This window comes from Vicugna pacos, chromosome 2 (genome assembly GCF_048564905.1).
Source record: "Vicugna pacos chromosome 2, VicPac4, whole genome shotgun sequence".
In the NCBI taxonomy this organism is placed as follows: Eukaryota; Metazoa; Chordata; class Mammalia; order Artiodactyla; family Camelidae; genus Vicugna; species Vicugna pacos.
Window position 1 is genome coordinate 103,148,409 of NC_132988.1, and position 23,943 is coordinate 103,172,351.

The 23,943-nt window shown below is 41.9% G+C and overlaps 1 protein-coding gene across 2 annotated transcripts in view; it reads right to left on the bottom strand.

Moving 5' to 3' along the window:
* RBPJ (recombination signal binding protein for immunoglobulin kappa J region) overlaps window positions 1–23,943 on the bottom strand; it is a 203,591-nt gene that overhangs the window by 179,480 nt on the left and 168 nt on the right. The window lies entirely within an intron of this gene.

Genomic DNA, 23,943 nt, shown 5'->3' on the forward strand with positions numbered 1-23,943 from the left:
CTTGGAATGTAAAAATATATTTCCAAGGGCTTTACTAACTTCATTCAAAATGCTACTTTCCTTACAACACTTTAAGTTCTGCAATAGCAAATGCAGCAACTGCCAGGTCTCCAGGCTCTGCCCTTGAGGTTGGGGAGAGAAATGAGAACCATCAGAACTGGGTGTGGAAAGGCTCCTGGAGGGTGGAAGGCACCATCCTCAGTCCCTGAAAAAATAAATCACAGGGCACCGGCCTGACCAGAAACATTTACAAAAGAGTCAGCAGAATCCCTGTGACTAAATGATCTTGGCCCAGATTTGTGTGTGTATTTTTTTTATTAAGAATTCTCTTTATTGAGATATAATTCACAGACCATAAAATACACCTTTAAAAATGTACCATTCAGTAGTTTTTAGCATGTTCCCAAGGTTGTGTGATCATCACCACTATCTGATTCCAGAACATTTTCATCACCCCAAAAGGAAACCACTTGCCAGGTTTTGGAATGGTGCAAGGCTGTGCCAGAATTGCTGATGTAGAAATAAAAGTGTCTGTGATCAGGAAATTTATAAACAGCATCAAATTGGAATTAGAAAGCTTGTTCCAGGAATTTTCTGCATCCTGCCTTCCCATCCCCTGCAGGTTCACTTTAGACCTTCAAACTCTACTGACCTAGAATTGTCACACAGCAACGCTGTCCTGTGTTCTGTTCTGACATGTGTGTATATTTTATAAATATTCATATATATAGTGTGTGTGTGTGTGTGGTGTGTGTTAGTGGATACCTGTTAGCTAGCAGTTAACCTGTCCTTTTATCATCCTTTCCTCTCCCTGCCTAACCCCCACATATAGAAGAGGGGAGAATCATACCAGCAGGACCTTTGGTTCCCTTCCCCTGTATTCCTTGGCATCTACCCTTGAGTGTTTCACAAGACCCTCAATTGAACTTGTCCACAATGAAACTGATTAACTTCCCACCCCACACAGCACCTTTCCTAGGGCCCTTTATGTTAGTGAGTGGGTGACTGTTAACCATCACCCATTCACTTATTCAGATTAGAAATCCAGGCATCATTTGTGACCCTCTCTCTCCCTGTAATCACTGAGTCCTGATGATTCTGTTCCCACAGTCACTTTTTTTTAAATTGAAGTATAGTTGATTTACAATGCTGTGTTCGCTCTCTTTTTTAAAATGGAAGTGCTAGATTCTGGTGTATAGTGTAGTGATTTAGTTATACATATATATTCTTTTCCATTATAGGTTATTATAAGATACTGAATATAATTCGCTGTGCTATACAGTAGGTCTTTGTTGTTTATCTATTTTATATACAATAGTATGCATCTGTTAATCCCAAACTCAGGGGAGGGAATTTTGCAGTGCAGCCTCCAAGTCTTCCCTTTGAGCCCTCCCTGGATGTCTCCACATACTTCTGTTGAAAGCAGCTTGATGTCCTCACCCCACTTTGGGGGGCCTCAAAATTAAAAAAAAAAACCCACAAGAATGAATGATTAGTTGGTGGTAGAATGCTGGAATTTATAACTGCCAACAGAAGAGCAAATTTCAAGGGTAGTAATCCTTATCTGTTCCTCTCGAATCATTCCACATGGCTGACTTCCCTTCCAGCATCTAACCCTGGCCACATTCCTCCTTGTTAAGAATTTTATAGGAAAAGGGAATTAGTGTTTAATGGGTACAGAGTTTCAGCTGGGGAAGATGCAAAAGTTCCAGAGATGGATGGTGATGACGGTCACACAACAATGTGAGTATCTCTAATGCCACAGAACTAGACAGTTGAAAGTGGCTACAGTACCATAACATAGTACAATTTTATGTTATGTGTATTTCACCATAATTTTTTTTTAAAAAGAATGCTACAGGCTGTGATTGTGGTAGTTTGTGATCAGACAGTTCTTAGTTGGGACCCCAGCTGGCCCTACAAGCTGTGGGACTTCAGTGCGAAGCTGAGTGTCTGAATCTGCAAAATGGGTGTGATCATTCATTTAAAAAATGCTTACTGAGTATCCACCAGGAGAGAGGCAGAATAGCATCATGGTTAAAATCAAAGGCTGGTGGCCTGGATTCAAATCCTGGTTCCATAGCTCTTTAGCTGTAGGGGAACAGGCAAGCCCATTTTTTTTTTTCTCTGCCTGTTTCATCATCTGGAAAGTAAAGAGTAGTTTTTCCATCATAGGGTTGTTATGAGAAATAATTGACAGAAAAAAAAAACCGAGAAATATTTGACTTAATGTTTGAAAGTAGAATAGCATCTGGCACAAGATAAATGCTACCTACCATTCTTCTTCTTCTTTGCTAGAGTTGCCACGTGAAAGTACTTAGAACAGTGTCTGGTGTAAGTTTTACCTATAATTGTTGTATGTTATTATGTCCTAGTTCTGGAAACTGTAGATACAGCAATGAGCTGAATAAAGTCTGCCTTCCTGGAGCTTACCATTTAGTGAGGGCAGCAGGCAGTGGCTAAGAAGTGTATGGTACAGCAGGGAGCAGCTGACTGTAGGGAAATTACATGAGATAGGATATGACGAAAGCTGGCGGATGGAGCTCACAATGGGCACTTAATAAATGTTAATGTCAAGTCTCCGCCCCTCTCCTCTTCTCTTTCTCTTGCTCTCTCTTCTTTTCCTTCTCTCTCTTTAGAGAGAAAACCAGTTAGAACAGGCAGCCCCTGGGCCCCAGGGAAGTCACGCCCATCAGCCGAGGAAACGGAGGGAGCAGCTTAGACTTTGCAAGACTGATGGCAATTTCTGCAGCAGGTAGCTTTTCTCTTGCTACTTTAGAGGAAATATGAATCATCTGCTATTTGGCTTCCATTTCCTGGGAGGCTGCAGGCCCAGGAAATCTGTGGTTTGAGCATCATGGCAGAGATCAAATGAAATGGCTATTGGCGGTGGAGTGTGTTGCTAGGACCACTGACAATCATCTCTTGAGCCAAATGACTCATCTTGAGCTGGCTCCTCAGCCCTCTGATTGTATTCAGCTCATGAAATGAGTCGATTTTCTGGGCATAGGCTGATTCTGCCTTAGCTGTGCTGGGTGGTAGAGCTCATCTGGACCGGGCTGGGGCAGGAGTTAACAGTGGTCCAGCCTGTGTTCTTATCTCCATTTTACAGTTGATGGAAAGGAGGCTGTTGTCTGTGCGACAGCCAATGTGTGGTAGGGTCGGGAAGGCTTCTGATTCTTCCGCTGTGCATCATGCTGTTTCTACAGCTGCTAGTAGATTCCAGCACATCCAAACCATTGGCTTCTCCACCAGCTTTCCCCTACCCACCTCAATTAAAGTCCACTAATTTGACACAGTTGTACTGCAGAATAACAAAACAATGGGGCCAAGCTCATAGTGTGTTTGAAAGGAGGGTTACCAGTTGTTAGACAAAAAGAGAGAGGGAGAGATTGTTACGGATGGCAGATGTTAAGAATATTGATCAAATATTTCTATATCATTCTTCCCTTGGGGTCCTCTTTCTTTTCCAAACAATTGCTTTGAATCAATTTAAAATGAAGGAAAATGGCCCTCCATGATGCAGGGATTGTACTAAACTCTGCACCCCACGGTGGGGTGATCTGGTCTTCTCCAGGATAGTAGATCCCGGCACAGGATAAAGAACACTGTGACATCAGTGACACAGTGGAGAGAGATGGGGGAGCTCTGATGCAAATGAGGCAAAAACTGACATCTCTGTAATCTGAAGGGGAGGTAATGTCTGTTACATGATTTGGTACTTTTATGTATTTTGGCATATTTTGTACTAAAAAGACATGGAATTGAAGTCAGAAAATCTGAGCTCGAATTCCATTTCCTCAGACAGGTGACCCAATATTTCCATGTGCCCACCTGTAAAATGTGGATGACAGTAAGTAATTCTCAGGTTTGCTATGGTGATCACGCAAGATAAAGCATTTTGTAAATCCTGAATCACTCCCTAAATGTTGCTGACGGTGCTGACAATAGTGACAACAGTGGTGGTGGCCCTGCCCTGCAGGGAAAGCTCCTCCCTGAGAGAGGTCAAGTGGAGGATGAGATTCAAGAAGAGGACACCTGGGATGCGAATGAGGACTCTTTTTGTCCTCTTTTGTGGGGAGGTCAGACTGGTGACATCTTTTCCAGCTTGGAGATTCCACGGTGGTCTTGACCAAAAGCCAAAAACTCAAAGACCCAGGCCAGGCAGAAAACATAGTTGAGTGAAGTGGGCAAGCTTAGAGCTGAGGATGGGAAGAGGTGGAGATTGTGGAGAACTGGAGGAAGCAAGCTTCATTTAAAGGGGCAGCCGTTACTCAGGGGCAGCCAGTAACACCCACTATGCTATGTAGCTCCATCTATATCAACACATGCATGTGTCTATGTATATATGTTTTAAACAGTTCAGATTTTTTTTTTAGTATATTCACTGAGTTGTACAACCATTTCCACAACCAATTCTAGAACATTTTCATCACTCCAAAAAGAAACCCCATACCCATTTAGCAGTTACTCCCTATTCCTGCTTTCCCCCAGCCCCACGCAAATACTAATCTACTTCCTGTCTCTACAGATCTGTCTATTCTGGACGTTTCATATGAATAGAATCAGGGGAGGGTCTAGCTCAGTGGTAGAGTGCACGCTTAGCATGCACAAGATCCTGGGTTCAATCCCCAGTACCTCCTCTAAAAATAAGTAAGTAAGTAAGTAAGTAAACAAATAAATAAATCTTCATATGAGTAGAATCATACAACATTTGGCCTATTGTGACCTGCTTCCTTCACTCAGTGTAGTGTTTCAAGGTTCATCCTTGTTGCAGTGTGTATCGGTACTTCCTTTTTATCGCTGAATAACATTGTATGGATCTACCGCAATCATGAATCTATCAGTTGATGGACACTCGGACAGTTTCTACTCTGGGGCTATTATGAGTAATGCTGCTATGAGCACTTATGTACAAGTTTTGCGAAGACAGATGTTTTTATTTCTCTTGGTATACTCATAAAGGCTGTCAGATATTTCAATATTCCAACAGAACCAGAATCAACAGAACCCTTTCTCTCTTTCTTGCTGTATAAGTACATACTTGAACAATATTGACTCAACTTAAAAAAAGAAGTCATGTGGGCCAAACACAAAACATATTCAGGGACCAAGTTTTAAGTTCGGTATAGAGCTTAGTTCTTGTCTGCAAAAGGGGAGAAGAGAACCAGCTGACCCCATGGGTTCTTTCAGCTTTTAAATTTTACTTTCCTAGGATTTTATTCAACTTTCACATCCACATGCATCCATTTACAAATAAAACTCACTTCTATTTCCCAAGAGATTTTGAATGACTTGTAATATCAACCTGAGAAGGCAGTTCAAAATCAGCTCAGAAAGAGAACTCATAGCTGTATGGGGACCTGAGCTGAGAGGGTTTGTGGGAGACTGAAATTTAGTACCTCGCTCGCTCCCTGGTAGGTACAGGTGTCAGTGTAATTTGGAGGATTTGCAAAAAGCTCGAGGAATAGATATGTTTTGGGGCCCCTGATAATAGCTACTTGTTTAGGAAGACTTTTTTGGGGGGCTTCTTTTGTGTGTTCAAGTTTGAAAGACATACTCCCCATTCTGAGGAGCTCATGTCTCCTAGGGAGACACTCAGGTCCACACACTTAGAATCCAGTGAATTAAATGCAAAGATAACTTTGGTAGCTCTGAGCCGTACTTGGAGGTGTTGTGGAGGTGAGTGGGGGTCCACAAGGATCAGAAAAATTGTGTTGGGGGTGATTGATCAGCCGAGCCCTCTGAAGTCATGCGAACTAGCAGCTCCATCACTAGAAGGCTGTGTGGCAGTGGATGTGATGTTTCATCTTAATGGGCTTAGCTTCCTCATCTTTCAATGGGGACAAAAATAGTACCTGCTTTACAGGTGATTTTTTTTTTTTAATTAGAGAAACAAAGTGCTTAACACAATGCCTGGTGTGCTGTAAGTGCTCAATAGTATCTTTTATTGGTATTTTATCAGTCTCCCTTAGTGTATTCTCATCTGGGGTAAATGTACGTGCATGCGTGTGTGTGTGCATGTGTGCGTGCATGTGTGTGTGTGTGTGTGTAGTAGTGATGGGGTAGTTATAAGCTGAGGCTGAAACCTCCGGGGGAGAGTCTCTTACCTGGGGCTGCAAATGGTAACAGGTTCATAGGAGTAATTATCATAGCATCAGCTGCCTTGTTGGGAAGGTCAAGGTCGAAAAGCCAGAGAACGGCGGTGGGTAGGTCAGTATGCAGCCAAAAAATTAGAGACGGGTGACACAGGAAACTGTAACTCGAAAATAAACAGGAAGGATTTTCTGGACCCACACCTGTGTGTCTACCAAGTGCTATACCTATGTCTTTCTGATGATGCTGGGACAACTGGATGTATCGTTGAGCTAAGGAAAGAGACACAGTTAGTCTGAGGAAGGAGGAGACAAAATTAGTCTGATGGAAAAGGGAACAGCTTTTGCTGTAGGTAAAGGAAGCAGAAGCTGCAGGTACAGAGGCTTGAGAGAATCTGCCGGGTCTCTGGACAGCTTGGTAGGGCTGGAGCATGGGAGAGTGTGGGAGAGAGACTCCAAGTGAGGCTGGGTGGCAGCCGTCGAGGGGGCAGATCAGAGGGGCTCTGGATGCCAGGCTTAGCAGCCTGCTCTTCATTCTGAGCATAATCCGGGCTGGGGAAAGAATGTGAGCATAGGAATGACACTGTCAGATTTCTGGGGTAAAAAGCTCCCTCTGGCTGCTGTGTGCAGCTGAGCTCCAAGAGGACCGTGAGGACCATCCGTCGACAGAAAGAGCAATTACGTTAGAGCCTAGAAGGTGCTTACTTTGAACACAGGGTAATAGTTATATGATTTATTATACTAGCAATTATAATAATGCTAGTGTTCTGGAGAGACTTCAAAGGCAGAGTTAGGGCTCAAACACAGTGGAAAATATTCAGGAAGGGAAAGTTTTGAAAAAATCTTTAAGTAAAAAATTGACACTGAAACAAAGAAAAAGGGGAAAATTTCAAAGCACCACCAAAGTCAGTTTTGTAAAAGTAAAAATGAGAAAGAGCCTCTGTGGATGATCTTTACTTGTTCCAAAACTGAGATAAGAGGCACCTTCATTTTCAATACGGAAGCAAGAACTTGTTTGTTGCTTCTTAGCTGCTCAATGTGTTTCCTGGTTTTATTTGGGCAGCAAGCATGTTGCTATGATCAGCTTGTATAAAATGGTTTTTAAATGCTCATACGCTCCTCTGATCAATGGCTTTTAATAGCACTTTGGAGATTGTATCAGTTTCCTTTGCTTCTGTCATAACTTACCACAAACTTAGAGGTTTAAACCATCAAAAATGTATTATTTTACAGTTCAAGAGGTCAGAAGCCTGACATGGGTCTCATGTAGCTAAAATCAAAATGCTGGCAGGGCTGTGTGTTCCTTTCTGAGCGCTCAAGGGGAGGATCTGTTTTCTTGCCTTTTCTGGCTTCTAGAGGCTGCCTGCATGCCTTGGCTGGTGGCCCCTTCCTCCATTTTCAAAGTCAGCAATCACGTCACTCTGACCTCTCATTCTATTGTCACATCTCCTCTAACATTCATTCTCCTGCCTCCCCTTTCACTTATAAGGCCCCTAGTGATGATATTTTGCCCACCTGGATAACCCAGGATATTTCTGTAATCTCAAGAGCCTTAAATTCATCACATCTGCCAAGTCCCTCCGGCCATGTATTCACAGGTTCTGGAGATTAGGACATGGGCATCTTTTTGAGAGGGATGAATTATTCTGCCTACCACTGTGGTTGTTATTATGCAATAATAGTGGTTAATTATGGAATGGAAGTAATAAATGGAGTCATGTGCCAGCAATATGTGTGAGAGTTAACCTGAGCTCTGGGCACGTGCATCCTGAGTCTGCACATGGCCTCCCCCAACTGCCCGTCCTGTGGCCTCTGAGTGTCTATTTCCTTATCTGGTCATGGGAATAGGAATCAGACCCACCTCACGAAGTTGCTGTAAGGACCAATTAAGTGCTAGCGTATGTCAGGAACTTTGAACAATGACTGGCACATAGTAAGTGCTCATTAAATAGTGGCCATTACTATCCAATGGATGGGTATTTATAATCCTTTTTTCCCCTGTGGTTGAATTTAGTTATTAATGGCAACATTTGTGTGTGTGTGTGTGTGTGTGTGTGTGTGTGTGTGTGTTTGTTGGGAGAATTTGTGTTTAAGAAAAGTCTGATTCCTTATTCCTAGGACTTGTCTTTAAAGAGCTGTGAAAAAAAGCACCCCCTGACAACAGCTGAGTTGTCCAGGCCAGTTAACAATGCTAACTCTTAACAGATGCAACTAGAATATTTTCTGGGGCTACTAAGATTTCCATGATACATTACATAAAACTGGCAGATAGAAATTTTAGGGTCTGTTTTTCAGACACTGTGTGTGCCATGAGGCAGTTAGAACAGATGTTATAAGATCATATATGTATTTCCTTCCTCGTGCGAATAAACACTTAGATTTTTGATATGTGCTGGCCTGACTTGTTTTAATAGTATAAAGATACATATCATTTTCATATTAAGTGATTTCATTAAACAGAAGAATTTGAGCATGAGGCTAATGAAATTAATAAAATTTTTTTCTGATCTTTAAACATAATTCTTACTTAATTATTCCCCAAACCACATCTCAGAGTTAGATGCATACATTCATACCACTTAAGGAAAGGATATTATGCCTTCTGTCATATTTCTAACTCCATAAATAACAATTTTAGCAAAATAGTATGTCATTTTATTGCAAATCAAGTAATGAGAAACAGCATTATTATCCTATTTTACATTTTTGCTAAATTAATTCTATCAAATCCACATTAATGTAAACTTGGCTGCTTTTCAGGAATCTATTTTATAGGATGACTTCCATAATTTATTTTTCAGTGGTTTTTATAATATTCTCCAGAATGAACATTAAGACACTTACTATAACTGAAAAATAAAGTCACACTTTTAAAAATAAGAAATACATCTAATTTGGCCAGTTGGTTCAACAATTGGTTTATATGCAGGAACATTTTTCATCAGTTGAAAGAGCCAGATCTGAAGCTCCAAGATTTTGACAAAATTTTATCTAAGCCACACAACAAGATAAAAGCCTTAAAGTGGTTCTACTCTAAAAGATGAATGGAAAGAAATGTTCTGATTTTCTCAACTCTTACTGAGACAAGTTTAACAAAAATTCATTTTTAGGGGTATTAGAGTGAAAAAATCTTGAAGTCTGCTGACTTCGTTTCTGAGTGGCCGTTAGCAGTTCTCTGAAAGCTAGTGGCCATGCCTGGACTTGTGTATCCTGCCGGACCACTTCTTGATTTGTTTCTGAAGGACTGCTCAGCCCTGACCTCAGCGTGTCTCACCCAGATTCATTCTGCAGGGATGAGAGCGTCAAATTTGCAGGGCACGGTTGACCTTCAGATTACGCTGCTTAATTTGATTAAACGTGATTATTTTCTCAAAGTGTATTTGTCAAACACACAGATAGCACTTACTATGTACCAAACACTGTTCTAATTGGTTTATAAATAGTAACTCATTTCAGCCTCATAAAAAACCCTATTGGGTAATTACTGTGATTATCCCATTTTACAGATGAGGAAACTAAGGCACAGAGAGAATAAGGAACTTGCTAAAGGTGGTTGCTAAAGCCAATAAGTGGTGGAGCCAGGACTTCTTATACATTGATTTTTTTTTTTTTCCCTAGAGGAGCAGAAAGATTCTATCCTCAGTCCCCAAGGAGGACCACCATCAGACTACCTTCTCCCCAACAGTCTTGGTAGCTCATGCTCTGTTTTCTGTACCCAATACTTGTCCGGATTACAAGTACATCAGATTTGCCTGTGAGAATCCAAAGAATCCCATTTTGAGATGCAATAGAATTGAATTGCAATGGTCTGTTTATTGACGCTGGCTTCCATAGCCATGAATCATCATATAAATAAATGTCTTCTTCAGACAGGAAGGCTCGGTAATTAGTATCACAGGTCACTAGTAAAAGGCATCAACCACCCCCCTCCCAAAACTATTTTTCCTGGCCTCCTCCAGACGACCTCATAACTCCAGTTTCAGAGGCTTGGAGTGGGCAAAGTGCTCTTACAGTTTCCTTTACATCAGTGAGGAAAACAAATTACCCTGACAGCGTAGTTAAGGGGAGAAACCGTTTTTCTGCCATCTGCCTCTGCCTTCCAAATGACTTCCATTGGGCTTGCCATTTGACACAGGCAGAGGGTGTCAAAAGAGGTTGCAAGAACTTTGAAAGTGAAAAATACCTTAGGAAGTTTGCCACTTTGCAAAAGGAAAACTGCTTTAAAAATGCAACCCTCTCCTGAAAAAAATCCAATCCCCCAAACAACATAAGTATCTAAAAAAAAAAGTTCTGCATTTATAGATTAGATTGGTATCTACCATCATGCTTTCCTGCAAGTGAAAATTACTTTGGGGCGTCTCTGGGACATTTCAGTGTCCTTAATATTATAGAGGGCACTGAAGAGCTGTGCGTCAATCCTCACTCCAACTTGTTATGAGGATTTTTAAAAGCATCATGGACTAGAAGTCTGGTAAGAAGGATGCAGGAATCCACCAACCAGCCTCAAATCTATTAGAAAAATCTCCCCAAACCTCATTAATTCTAACCCCCCCCCAATGAATAAATTGTTTTCTAGTTGTCTGAGTTCTTGGGTGCATCAGGAGATAGAACTGAAGTGAATAACAAGTTTTGGTTTAAAAAGAGCTATACCACTGTCAGGGCCTATTCATGGCATTGGAGAGACATCTCTGTGTGTGATAGGGGGAGATGGTCATGAATATGACCCTGTGCTCCAGTTCTTCCCTGTCCCCTGCTTTGTAAAAAGGAATTAAGTAATAGAAAATGGAGAGATGGAGGAGAAGGGTAGGAAAAGAGGGTAATGTCTTTGCTAACCTTTGTGTGAGAGGAGCAGTGAAGCAGCAGCATTGAGCTTGGGAGGACCTGGGAGGTATGAGTGTTGCTGGGAGATTGTGAATTGGTCCTTTCTAATTTTGTTTTGAAAGATGCAAACCAGAGGTCTACATTTTGCAACTCCAATGGCTATTTTGACTGTGTTTCTTTGGATGTGACCTTGTGGCTGATATTGGACAGTTCATCCGAAGTTAGAGCTGCAGAAAAATCAGGAGAGGAATCTTAACAATAATTAATAACACACTTGCCACTGATAAGTGTTTAGTGTTCCAGAGCCGAGATGGTTACTGTTCATGTTGGGCTGTTTTTGTTCTGAATAAAATGGGGAGATGTGAACAGATGACTTCATTGCTATGGTCTGAATTTGTCCCCCCCAAACTCATATGTTACATCCTAACCCCCCAGATAAAAGTATTAGGAGGTGGCCTGTTTCCAGACCAGTGAGGTTTTGAGGATTAAATGAGACCTGGGAAACTCATTTATTCTAGCATGTTCCACATTATAGATACTCAGCAAATGTTTATTAATTCAGAATTACAGATTAAATTATGAATGTAAATGCATTTATGTTGAAGTAGTCAAGGGGCCCTAAAATGTTTTAAATGGGTGCAATACATTAAAAACACATTAATTATTTTGAACCCCCTTGGAAAGCTGGTTTAAAAATACAAGAGGAATGTTTGATCAGTCTTTTTAAAAAATTAAGTTGAACAAATGTGTTCTGATGAAATTGCTGTGGGTTGCAACGGTGCTGGGCTCTCTCTGTTTCCCCCAGTCAGCACAGTGATGTTGTTTTATTTCTTAAATAAGGATTTGAGGCCTTACTCTGTGCAGAGCTGTATGTCCAACTTGGTAAAATGCTAATTTCCAACTACTCGATAGGACCTTATAGTTTACAAACTGCTTCCACACACATTGTTTCATCTGAGCCTTACCATACCCTGCAGTGTAGACAAGGTACATTCGCTGATTTTTTATGAATTAGGAGCAAAATGCTTTCTTTAACGTCTTGTTTAAAGTCCCATGTCTAATAAATGGTCTTGGCAGCATTTAAACTCAGGGCTTCTGACTCTCCAAGTCCTATGCTCTTTCTGCATCACCATGTGTTATGGGCTGAACTGTGCCCCCCAAATTTCATACGTTGAAGTTCTAACTCCCAGTAACACAGAATGTGTTTGGAGACAGGGCTTTTAAAGGGGAAGTAAGTTTAAATGAGGCCATTAGGGTGGGCTATAATCCAATCTGACTGCTGTCCTTTTAAGAAGAGGAAGGTGAGACACGAGTGGAAAGGTCGCATGAGGACACAGGGAGAAGGTGGCTGTCTGCAAGCCAAGGGGAGAACCCTCAGGAGAAACCAAACCTGCTGACACCTTGATCTTGGACTTCTAGACTCCAAAACTGTGAGAAGTAAGTTTGCATTAAGCCACTCAGCCTGCAGAATTTTGTTAGCAGTAGCCTAACAAGGCACCCGTCTTATTCCTGAACATCAATGGCTCCCACTGACTGTAAATAAATTCTAATTCCTTAGACCGGCATTTAATACTAAGACTCCTGTGATGGTCTCCAGCCTACTAACCTCACTTCATTAGGACTTCTTACACATTTAGCATCATCTCTACCTCTTTGGTGATATTGTTTCCTTCCTGTATCTAGGGGCTGAACTATTTCTGGTTCTTTGAGGCCAAGATCAAATACCATCTCCCTGACCTTTCTCATTTACTTTGCTTCTAGGAATCTCTTACTTAAAGTTAGGAGAACACACAGCCTCTGGAAACAGATGACCTGGGTTTTGAGTGCCAGCTCTGCTACTCATGCTGTGTGACCTTGGGCAAGTTACTTAACCTCTCTGAACCTCATCCTCTCTCCTATGCATGGGAATAGCAGTAGTACTGTCACACAGAAGTTGGGAAGAATAAGTAAGACAGTGAGCCAGTAAAGCCCATTGTGAGTGCCCCTACTTCCCTGGCATCGTAAAAGTCCAATATACATACTTTATTTTCTTATTATTCTTAACATTTTCAGTAATTTTTATTTTCATTTAATTCTTTAAAAAAATTTCTGTATGATTTCATAATATTTTATCTGTGCTAATGTAAAAGCACTTAGGTCTTTTTATAACATTTTAAATTTGGTTGAAAATTCTGATTACAGAAGTAATGCATGCTCACAGCAAAAATTTTCACAAAAAAAGAAAAACAAAGATGTATCAACTTCCATCTTTTTTCTATATATAAATGCAGAATTTCAAAACAAAAATGTGATCAGAGTAAACATACGGCTGGTATAAAGTACTTTTTTTCAAAAGGGTAGGTATGTCCGTATTAACAAATACAGTCTGCATCAGAGGTTCACCTGAGTGGCTTGTCCTGTTTCAGTCTATAGGTATGTTTTGTTTAGTATTCATGGTTAAAAAATTTTAGCAAACAAACAAAAAAAATCAGGATAGTTTACAGAAAAGTCACATTCTCCTGCTCTGGAAAATCTGAAGGTCTAGTCATACTAGGCCTGCGTTCCAGGAAGCCAGTTACCGGCTAGAACTTCTGTTCCAGTACTTTTACGTTGTACTCCTGGCCCATCTAGATCCCTGGTTTATATCACCATCCGTGATGGGTGTGTAGCATTTTCTAGCTGTTTGTAAACTCATCAAATCTCCTCACCTAGAAAAGGCAATGTGAGGGCAGGGCCTATTCTGTTTTCCCTCTTAACCCTTAGATCCTCAGTACTTCCTACTGCTCAGCTCTTAATAACTATGTGACACAAATAAGTGAATGAATGGACTCCTGTGTGACCTTTTGCATATTCACACCATTCTAGGAGTGTATGGAGGATTCTGGACCCCATCAGAGCATCAGGCTTCTTCTGTCCCTGACTGACTCCCACAGCTGGACCCAAAGTGGGGCTCCATCCACCATGGTAACTTTGGGGAATCCCGAATTCCTGGAGAACCCTTAAGAACTTTTAAAAGGCCCTATGTAATAATCTCTTCACTTCCCACCCAAATGCGGCCAACTCTGGAGCAGAAGATGACAGCTCTTAAACATCACCAGTCAGCCTTTTAAAACATCTAAGGTTGGAAGAGAGTAAAGAAAAAGAAGTCTGCCATCATCTACCAGTGGTTGCGATGGCTTTTTTGTTTCTCTTCACTATCTTTTAAGCAATGCAAGTGTCTTTTAGGCGCCATGGGGTGCACCCTGCATGAGTTTTCTGTGGGTGTTGGCTCTCAAATTAGAAGCTGGATTCAGGGACAGCTGGAAGGCTTCCTTGCTGCTCCACCCTGCAGGCTGCACGTGAGGCCCAACCACAAGATGCGAGGCGGGCCCTTTTAATCCTACACCGAGCCTTGGCCTCCAAAACCTGATCCTCCAAAATTTGGACTTATATAACTTATTTGTTTATTTTTAAGCCAGCCCCGTCCAAGCTGAGAACACTTAAGACTCCCTTTTAGAGGAAATTTGGAACCAAACATTATCATTAACTAAATCAGCAAGCAATGGTTCAGTAAAAACACCAAGCGGCACAATTCTGAGGACTTTCATCGTCCCCTTCCCGGAGGAATTACATCGTGTGGTGGTTTCTCTGAGAATCGTCCCTGGGACTCTCTCTCTCTCGCTCTTCCCCTCTGTCTCTCTCTTGCTCTCCTTCTGTCTCTCTGTCTCTCTCTTGTAAACCATGGCCTGAGTTTAAGGAGTGGGGCGCGGAGACTTCTTGCTCGCGTAGGAGCCTCTTTCATTCGACAAGGGACCAGGTTGTCCTTGTTCTATAATCACCGGCAGTGGTTCTCCAACTAGCTCAGTGGATGAGGCCTCTGGAAGACACAGTGCTCTTTGGAGAACATGGCAAAGCAGAAAACATGATAAGACACATGTCTTTGCAACAGATCGAACGCCATTTTATATTAGATTCTAGACATGAGGCTACAGGTGCCAAGGGTCTGATAAAAATGTCTGTGAAGAAGATGCTCTCTGCTATGCTATTTCTAGAAGGGAAAACATTTTGCATGCTTACCAAGAGGGGAATAGGTAAATAAACTAGAACTATTTTCAATACATCCATTAAAGATTCATCAAAAGATTCTTTGGAGAGTCTTTAATGAGGTTGAGAGAAGTGGCTGTGGTTTGTTAGATTAGAAAAAAAAAGTGGAAATAGTCATATGTGAAGTGTGAGGCCAACTGCATTTACTATATGGTCAGAAATCCTTAGGAAATACACCACAATTTTAGGACAGGTTATAGTTTCGCATGATGGAATTATAGGTTGTTTTTATTGTTTCTTTATGCTTTTCAGCATTTTCAAGTGTTTCCACAATGAGCATTTATTATTTTGATCATCAGAAAATAATGTGATTATAAGTAGCCGATTTTCTTGGTGGCGGCAGATTGGGGTCCACATTTTCTAACAATATCAGGTTTTTTGTTCTTTACTACCCTCCATCCTCCCAAGGCTCATCCAGTGAGGATCCAGAGGAAAAGACTGGGACTTAAGCTGAGGAGGTTAAGACGGTTGCCTCTGCACAGAGACAGTGATTTCCCTTGGGACTGGGAGGTTTGTGAGCATCTATGAGCTGCATGTGTTCTGTCTGGATTTCTGCCTACAGATTCATAAAGTGTCACTCATTTAAGAAGGAAACGAGGCTGAAGGAACTTTGCATCTATTGACTGACCTCATCTTTGGGTGAGAAAGAGTTCTAGTGGGACTCCCCTTCCCTCTTAGCCCCATAGCCTCTGCTCCCCTGAAACCATGTTGATGGAAGTGCAGACAGATATTTTCAAGGCAGCCTGGTTCAGGCAAGGTGACTGGAGTGCACACGCTGAGCTTTGAAGGGTGTCTGGCCAAGAGGGGACTGGTTTATTCCTTGGGCCAGCCAATTCCTTCAGGCCTGTGGGTTTCCGCCATGTGTTAAATGGATGTAACACGACGCGAAGCTTCTCTTGGCGCTGTGTCCCCTGACCTCATCTACCACTGCCTATATGCATGGGGTGAAGTGCTCCCTCTGGGCGTTGAAGGGCAGTGTTGAAGGAGGACTTGAGCTGGGAGTGAAGAACAAGTCTTAAGATCATTTTAGGAAAGCAGCAGTGTCTTTTAGCTGCCAAACATGGTGATAATTCAGTTCACTACATCCACCAACTGTTGATTGATTGTCTACATTTTGAGCAAGGCATCCAAGAATTCCCCAAACTCCTTAGAAAATGCCTCAGTTTCCTCCAATGGCATCCCATCTATAGCTTTGGTTTAAGTCTTGACTCCCTGTGTGGTGTGGAACCAGCACTGGTCTTGAAATCTATGGGTCTGGATTGAAATCTCATCTCTACTCTGTGACTTGCAAGCACTGCGGCTTCAAGCAAGTTGCTTAATTTCTTGAAGCCTCATTTCCCCCACATTTAAAATAAGAATAAAAATGTCAGCCTCATGGGGTTGTGTTTGAGGAGGGTTGCTAAAATTAACAAAAATATAGATAGCTAGTTAAATTGGAGTGCCAGACAAACAAGTACTTTTTTAGTATCAGTGTGTCCTCAGTATTGCACAGGACATATTAATTACTAAAAAATTACTTGTTTTTTAATCTGACATTCCAATTGAATGGGGTGTCCTTCATTGTACCTGACAACACTTTCAGCCTATTCTTGAGGCTGAAATAAAGGGGTTTATCTGAAAGCTCCTGCTGTGGCTCTCCCCGTGAGGGCCCCACAATTAATCGCTTTCTTTTCCACGGCAGGGGAAATAGAGACTCTGACCAGGTTGGTGGAAGGAAGGTGAGGATGCTCAGAGAGAGAAGGACATCTCCACGGGAGGAATAAGGGGAGAGAAGACACAAAGAGGCTGATATGAGATAAACTGCTGCTTAACAGACATGTTTGAAGGCCCCACCAACAGTGTCCCTTGGTCCCATGTGCCTTTAACACGCTGTTTGCTCTCTGCAAGCCTGACAGTGGACGTGACACCATGGGGCCACAAGGCGCTCAGATGGGGACGCCGAGCCCAGGGAAACCCCGTCTGGGCATGACCATTCATAGGCTTCAAAGGCCAACTGTTGTGTCAGACGGCGGGACTTTCCTGGAGGTGATTTTTACAAAGAAGGGGTAAAGGGGACGGGGTGCCCCAGAGACCTCACTGCAGCTCGGGGGAAACCCGGGGTGTGAGCTGACACAGGTCTGTCCTTCTGCTCCCTTTTCATGTCTCCTCTGCACAGTCACCCCCAAACTGGAATCCCCTCTAACTTCACCTCCAGGCTCGTGGGGTGGAGACGGACCAGCAGCAGGTCCACTCTCTGGCCTTGATGTGCACCGCCCGCTGCTCCCGCGTCCCCAGAACCTCAGGGTGTAATTTTCCTTCTCTGAGCATCTGAGTGCTGGGTGAGGAGCTCAGCTGTCATCGGCTTCAGGGAATTTTTTCTCCAGGATTCAAACTGGGGCCAAGAAAGCATGGGCACGCGGAAGGCATTCTGTCTACTATTCCGATATGCTTTTCTCTGTAGTTGGGGCATTAGAAAATATTGCCTGTAGCCAGAGGCCTAGGGTAAAGTTTTGAATTTCATCACAGTGAGAAAACACACGAAGGGAGACCATCACTTACTACATTTCCTAATCCCTGTCATGTTTCTCCCCCTTTTAAAAATTTAGACATTAAATAGTATATAACATTAAGAAAAATGAGACGAATTCAAGCCAGGCCCAGTGCAAAGGAGGAAAAGAGAAAAAGAAAAGAAAAAGAAAAATTCAAAGGGACACTCCAATCTGTTGGTCTGGTCCTCACTCTGGACCACAGTCAGCCTGTTACTTTTATTTTGAGAAAAGACATAACATCTGACCATTATTTACTAGTTTTCTTTAACTTAATTTACTTTCCAAAATTTTTTATTCATCCTAAGAAAGTATATCTTTAAAATCTAGGGTTTGATGTGCTGTATATATTTCCCCCAATATATGAAGATAAATATATGCTATTAAAATTTTAAAATGTTCATCTGTGTATCACTTAAAACTCTTTCAATTTGACTTCATGAAGTTGCTCGACGCCAGAGTCTTATCAGTCAGTTAACAACAGCCAGTTGAGTGAGATGTTTACTCCATTTTGAGATGTGGACTTTGCATGTATTAGCTCATTAGTCTTCTCAGGAACTCTATAAAGAAGGTGTTTTTATTGGCCCCATTTTACAGATAAAAGAAACTGAGACCAAAAGGGTAAAGTCAAGGTCATATTGCTGGTAAGTGAAAGTCAGATTCAAACCAGAGAAGCCTGAGTTCAGAGTCCATGCAATCACCCCCTCCCTAACCACTTAGGAAAAAAACACAGGTATTGATCCCACCGCTTGCCAGGAAAAAAGCAGGCAACAGTTCTGTTGAAGAAAGAGTTCATTCAGAATGAAAAGCTAAGAGCGTCCTTTCCGTAACTTCTAATGCCTTGCATGCAGTTCCCAACTTGCAGAGGGGCTGGATTCCAAAACTTGATTTAAAAGCAGTTTCGCCGTCCTCTTGCTCTGTGCCCCAAGGCATTCTGTACACACCTCTCCTATTACACTCAGCACGTTGTCTCTTAGTTGCTTACACATCTCTCTCCCCCAGGGCTCTGGCTGCTCCAGGCCAGAGACTTTGCCTTACATTTCCTTTCGTGTTCCCAGCACCCAGCACAGTGCGGAGACCCAAAGTGTACACATGTTGTATTAAATTACAAGTCATTTGTTTGGAACTCAGCACACATTTCCCAAAAGAAACGCATTACAATTGGGAGTGGAAGCATTATGTTTCCAACCAGCCCACAAGAGTTTATTTAACCTTTCTAGTAGTCTACCAAGAACACTAATAAGTTATCTGGAACCGTGGGTAGGGCAACAGGTAGGTGGGGAACAAGATAGAATCTTCCTCCCCCTTTCCTGGGTCAGACCTAGATGAAATTTCATGTGGGTCAGAATTCATCTTCAACTCTCTCCAAACTGCTCTTTTCGCTACATCTCCCGTCTACGGGCATCACTGTCTCCAGGCTTCCTACACAATACCCAGCTGTGGTCCCTTGCCTGGGTCTTCCCTGTTCTCCTACTATTCTCCTACATAACCTACTTGAGACCTACTTGCCAGTCACGTTTCCCTGAATGCAGGCGAGCACAGTGATTTTCCACAAGAAACATTCTGATTGAGTTAATTCTTATTAACCTGTGAGCGACAGCTCCACCTCCATTTCATCGCCCCCCACCCCAGCCTGCCCTCCACCCCAGTGCTAAGCACGGGACTGTTTATAGCACAGAAGTTAAGATGATAGGATTTGGAGACAGACCTGGTCTCGAATCCGGGTTCTACTTCTGAGTTATGTGGCCGAGGAAAAGTAATTTACCTTCTCTAAGCCTCACTTCTCTTATCAGCAAAATGGGAATAATTGTGGTTATTAAGAGAGCTAATACTTCAGAAACACTCAGTGTTATATCACATGTCAGTCACAGAGCTAAGGACGTTTAGTTCATTAATTCACTTTATCTTCTCAACAACCCCATGAGACAGGTCCTTTTATTATTGACTGTAATAAAGGACAGTGATTCATGAAAGAGATTCCTAATGGTAAATTAATGGTTATTTATTCTCTGCCTTCCTGCTTCCCAAAAGGCTTTGAGGCCAAATGCAGCAATGGCAGAATTTCTGGCAGCATGGATGGGAGAGGACAGACATGCCCGGGAGGAGATTTTTCAGGGCAGAGTAAGTGGGGGTGGGGTGGGGCTGGGAGTGTGGGGGAGAAGCAGAGGTAGGGGGGTGCCTGTTGCCAGATCACTGGGGATTGAAAAGGTATCCTGAGAATCCATTCCCTGCTGTAGTTCCTGTTTCCAGAGCTTCTTCCCCTCCTCTGCCTCTGAATGTGCCGAATCTGCAAGTGGTCCAAGTTTTTTTCTAACCCCTTTCTTTCTTTTTTAATTTTTTCACACAGCCCACGGCAGCTGCAAGGTGGTGGGGGCCGGGCGGATGGCAGCAGCTGTCTGTATGTATGCGATCTCTGTAGTCTTTCTTTGTGAGGCAGGGGCTGTCTGTATATATCACGAGCTACCACCTGGCAAGACATTTAGTTCCATCTCTGTTGTGTAAATGTTTCCTGGATGATATCATACATGCATAAGGATGGGAGGAACTTCAAGATGTGGATTTCCAGCCCCTCACTGCCCTATACTGGAACATCCTAGGGGGATTTTACCCTCTCACTAAGCAGTCAGCTTTAAATTTGCTCCGCAGTCCTTCCCATTGCCCCGAAGCAGAGATTTGAAAGCCAGTGGGGTATGCATCTGAACAGAAGCAACAATCGTCGAACACACTGAGCAGGTGGCCGGCTCACCCCTGGGCCCCCTCAGTGGTGTCCTGGTGATTGAGTAACTTCACTTCTCTGGATCTCAGCTTCTTCTTCTTCTGTCAGACGTGGAGGGTGGGCTGCACTATCCCTGGTCCCTCCTGAGCGTTAGGACTCTCTGATAAATTACCCAGGACAGATGGCTGCTCATCCTTTGTGATGTCCCCCCAGGGGCGGACAGTCCACCGTGACCCTTGTAAGCCTGTTCAAAGGTTTCTCCATCCTTAAAACTGAGAAATTTCCCCTTATGCTAACTGCAAACTTCTTGGAATTTGAAGGGTTTTTTTTATTGTTTTGGTTGTCATTTTTATCAGGACTTCTGAAAATATAGCTAGAACTCTACTCTGTATTCCTATTTCAGTGATATTTTTGTACATATAGTGACATGTCTGTTTTGAAGTTTTCAAAGAATTAATAGCAGTGAAAATCTATTTTTATGACATTTATATTTAAAAGATACTTCACATATACCTTTTATTAGAATCTTTAGCTAAAAATAAGAAGGTAAATTCTATTCATTTTTATAAGTGAAGAGATTCAGGATGAATAAACCTCAATTCCTTCAACAATATTTCTTCCTACAGTTACTAAGTGAAAGAATCAGGACTCAAACCCAGGCCTTTACTCAGAGTCTAGTGCTCAGGTCACAAGAATTCGTACTTAATTTAAACCAGCACCGCCAGCCGACATACGAGATCCGACTGCCTGAGTTTCTGCTGTGTTCTGGGTGTCTTACTAGGTGCTTAGCATACAGCAAACATTTCAAATTCTTGAAACAACTATGCAGTGAGAGTATTATCACCCTCAGTTGAGAGATGGAAAAAAATGGAAGTTTGGCAGGATTGAGTATTAAGGAGTTTCCTGATGGCTGTGTGCTGAATGCAAAATTCAAACCCAAGCCCATCCTTTTCTTGGTGCTACCTTTCACTTAAATACGCATTGTCTAAAACAAGGCGCATTATAGTTTAATCTTCAGGAGTTTTTAAGGTCACACGAATTATAGTTCCACGGAAGTACAGTTAACAGAAATGCTTGGCTGATGGAATTCCATTCAGCCGACTCGAGCCTCACTTAGTTACTTTTAATTTTTCCTGTTGTGAAATACTCTGCTTCTTGGTCTGTCTTTTCTGAGGTTTTTCTCTAATATGTTTTTACTCCTTTTTTTCCCTGGGTCCTGTTAAAATGTCTCTACTTCAAATTTAAGAGATTGGCAATTAAAGGGAGCATGGTAAGGGGAGGGTGTAGCTCAGTGGTAGAGTGCATGTCTAGCATGTATGAGGTCCTGGGTTCAATCCCCAGTACCTCCATTCACAATAAAAGATTAAATAAACCTAATCACTTCTCCCTCAAAAAAAGTAAATAAAAATAAAGTGAGCATGGTATTCTTAATTACAACTTGGATGATCTCCAGTAGAAGAAGGGGGTTTTCGCTTGTCTTTTCCTTCCCAAATTCCAGGTTGCACGTTCCAAGATCATTTTAAGTTTATTCACAATCCATTTTCCTGACGATTTACCTAGCTAACCCTTGCCCATTTTGTATCTGCATAGCTCATTGCCTATTCTTCAACACTCTAACTTCATCTATGAAATGGGGATACTGTGTACAATGTGGGGAGTATAGCCAATAATTATATAGTAGCCTTGTATGGGGACAAATGGTAACTAGATTTATCACAATGATCATTTTGAAACGTATAGAAATATTGAATCACTGTGTTGAGTAATGGAAACTAACATTGCATTGTAGGTCAATTATACTTCAAAAATAAACAAACACAGAGAAAAGGAGATTAGATTTGTGGTTACTGAAGGCAGGGGGTTGGGGGCAGGGGGACTTGCATGAAGGAAGTCAAAAGGTACAGACTTCCAGCTATAAGGTAAATGAGTACTAGGGATGTAATGCACAACATGACCAATATAATTAACACTGCTGCACGTTATATATGAAAGTTGTTAAGAGAGTAAATCCTGAGAGTTCTTATCGCAAGGAAATCTTTTTTTTTTTTCCTATTTCTTTAAAGTTGTATCTGTATGAGACGATGGATGTTCACTGAACTTATTGTGGTCATCATTTCATGATGTATGCCAGTCAGATCATTATGCTGCACACCATAAACTCGTAGAGCACTGTTTGTCAATTATATATCAGTAAAACTGGAAGAAAAAAAACAAGGGATGGGGATAACGATTCCTGTCCTGTCTACATTTCACAGATTTGGTGATGTTCAAACAAACAACGTGCTGGGAAATCACTTGGAAAAGTGTAAAGAACCATGGGAACAGAGAATTATAGTATATTTTGCTTTAGAAAAACTTAAACTGTAGAAATGGAGCTAAACAACAGGGATTGTTCGGGGAGGAGAAGATTTGGATGTTCTGGATTTATTTGTTTGCTATATGTCATGTATACTAATTATATAAAATAATTTAATGTTATTAAATAATTTTAAAAGAAGGGCTTTATATGCATTATTTAGAGTAACACCCTTTTCAGACCATAGCCTGACGTGGGTAGGTGTTGCTTAGACACAGGATTGATGCCTTCTGGTTTTTTGCCTGTAGATTCTTGGCTGTTCTACAAACCCCACACCTGGTATTGTTACACCCCGTGTCAGCCCTCTCTTGCAGAAGTTCCCATATTTTCCAGTATAAGGAAATATTTTCTAAATGTTAACTCTTTTTGTGCAGTTCCATGATGACAATGAACTCTGGCATTCATTGAGAAAATGCTCAAGGACAACAAGGACATTACAAATTCAGTAAAATCTCTAAATGGATTCACATTTAGTCTATAATAACTGCATGCAAATAAATACAAAATACGCAGACATGTCTGAGACACTCTTCCATCAGGCATGTATATGACACTCAGGAAATATGCGTCAAATAAATGAATGGATAAGAAGAGAATATAAATATGCAGGCAATGCTTCTGATATATGTGGATATTTTTGACTTTTTTTTCATAAATTCATTCCCAACCCCTGCCCTGGGGACCAGAGCTCAGAGCTTGGAAACTCCTTGGATAGCTTACCAAAGACCCAGTATACAGTAGGCACTCTCCAGTCATGTACTGAACATACGTATGAATGAATGCTACCCTTGTCTCTTAATTAGGTTACAATTTGGAGGACAGCAAGGACATTGCAGGCCCTTGGGCGTCCCCAGCAGAACCCAACACTGTGCAAAGAGAGAGCTACCTGCTTCCAAATAAACTAGGAACTTGATCCGTGTTACCTACCAACAGATGCACGTCTGGAAGACCTTACTGAAAAGGAAACATTTAAAATTTAAAATACCTAGAAGGAATAGAGTTGTCTTTGATTCTAGAACATTCCTTGTGTTTCCCTGTGAGGGTAAGTGAAAGAAAGGACAGAGTAAGAGAAGCATGAGGAGAAGGGGAAGGGCCCACGAAGCAGTGCTGTCGGCTGTGAGAAATGGAGAGCATCTCATCAGGGGCATAGAAAGCTCATCTCTTGAAGCCCGCCTCAGTTTCTGCTGAGTAACCTGAGGCCTCCTGAGAGAGAAGGCGATGTGCCCAGCACGCTCCCGGGTGGAGATGAACGGGCAGAGGAGAGAGTTCACTGCGTCTTGAAGTGGCAGTGCAAAAGCAATTTACTTATTCATAGATCATAAACTAAAACATATTAGGTATTTTATGGGCAGTGTGACATCGAGAATT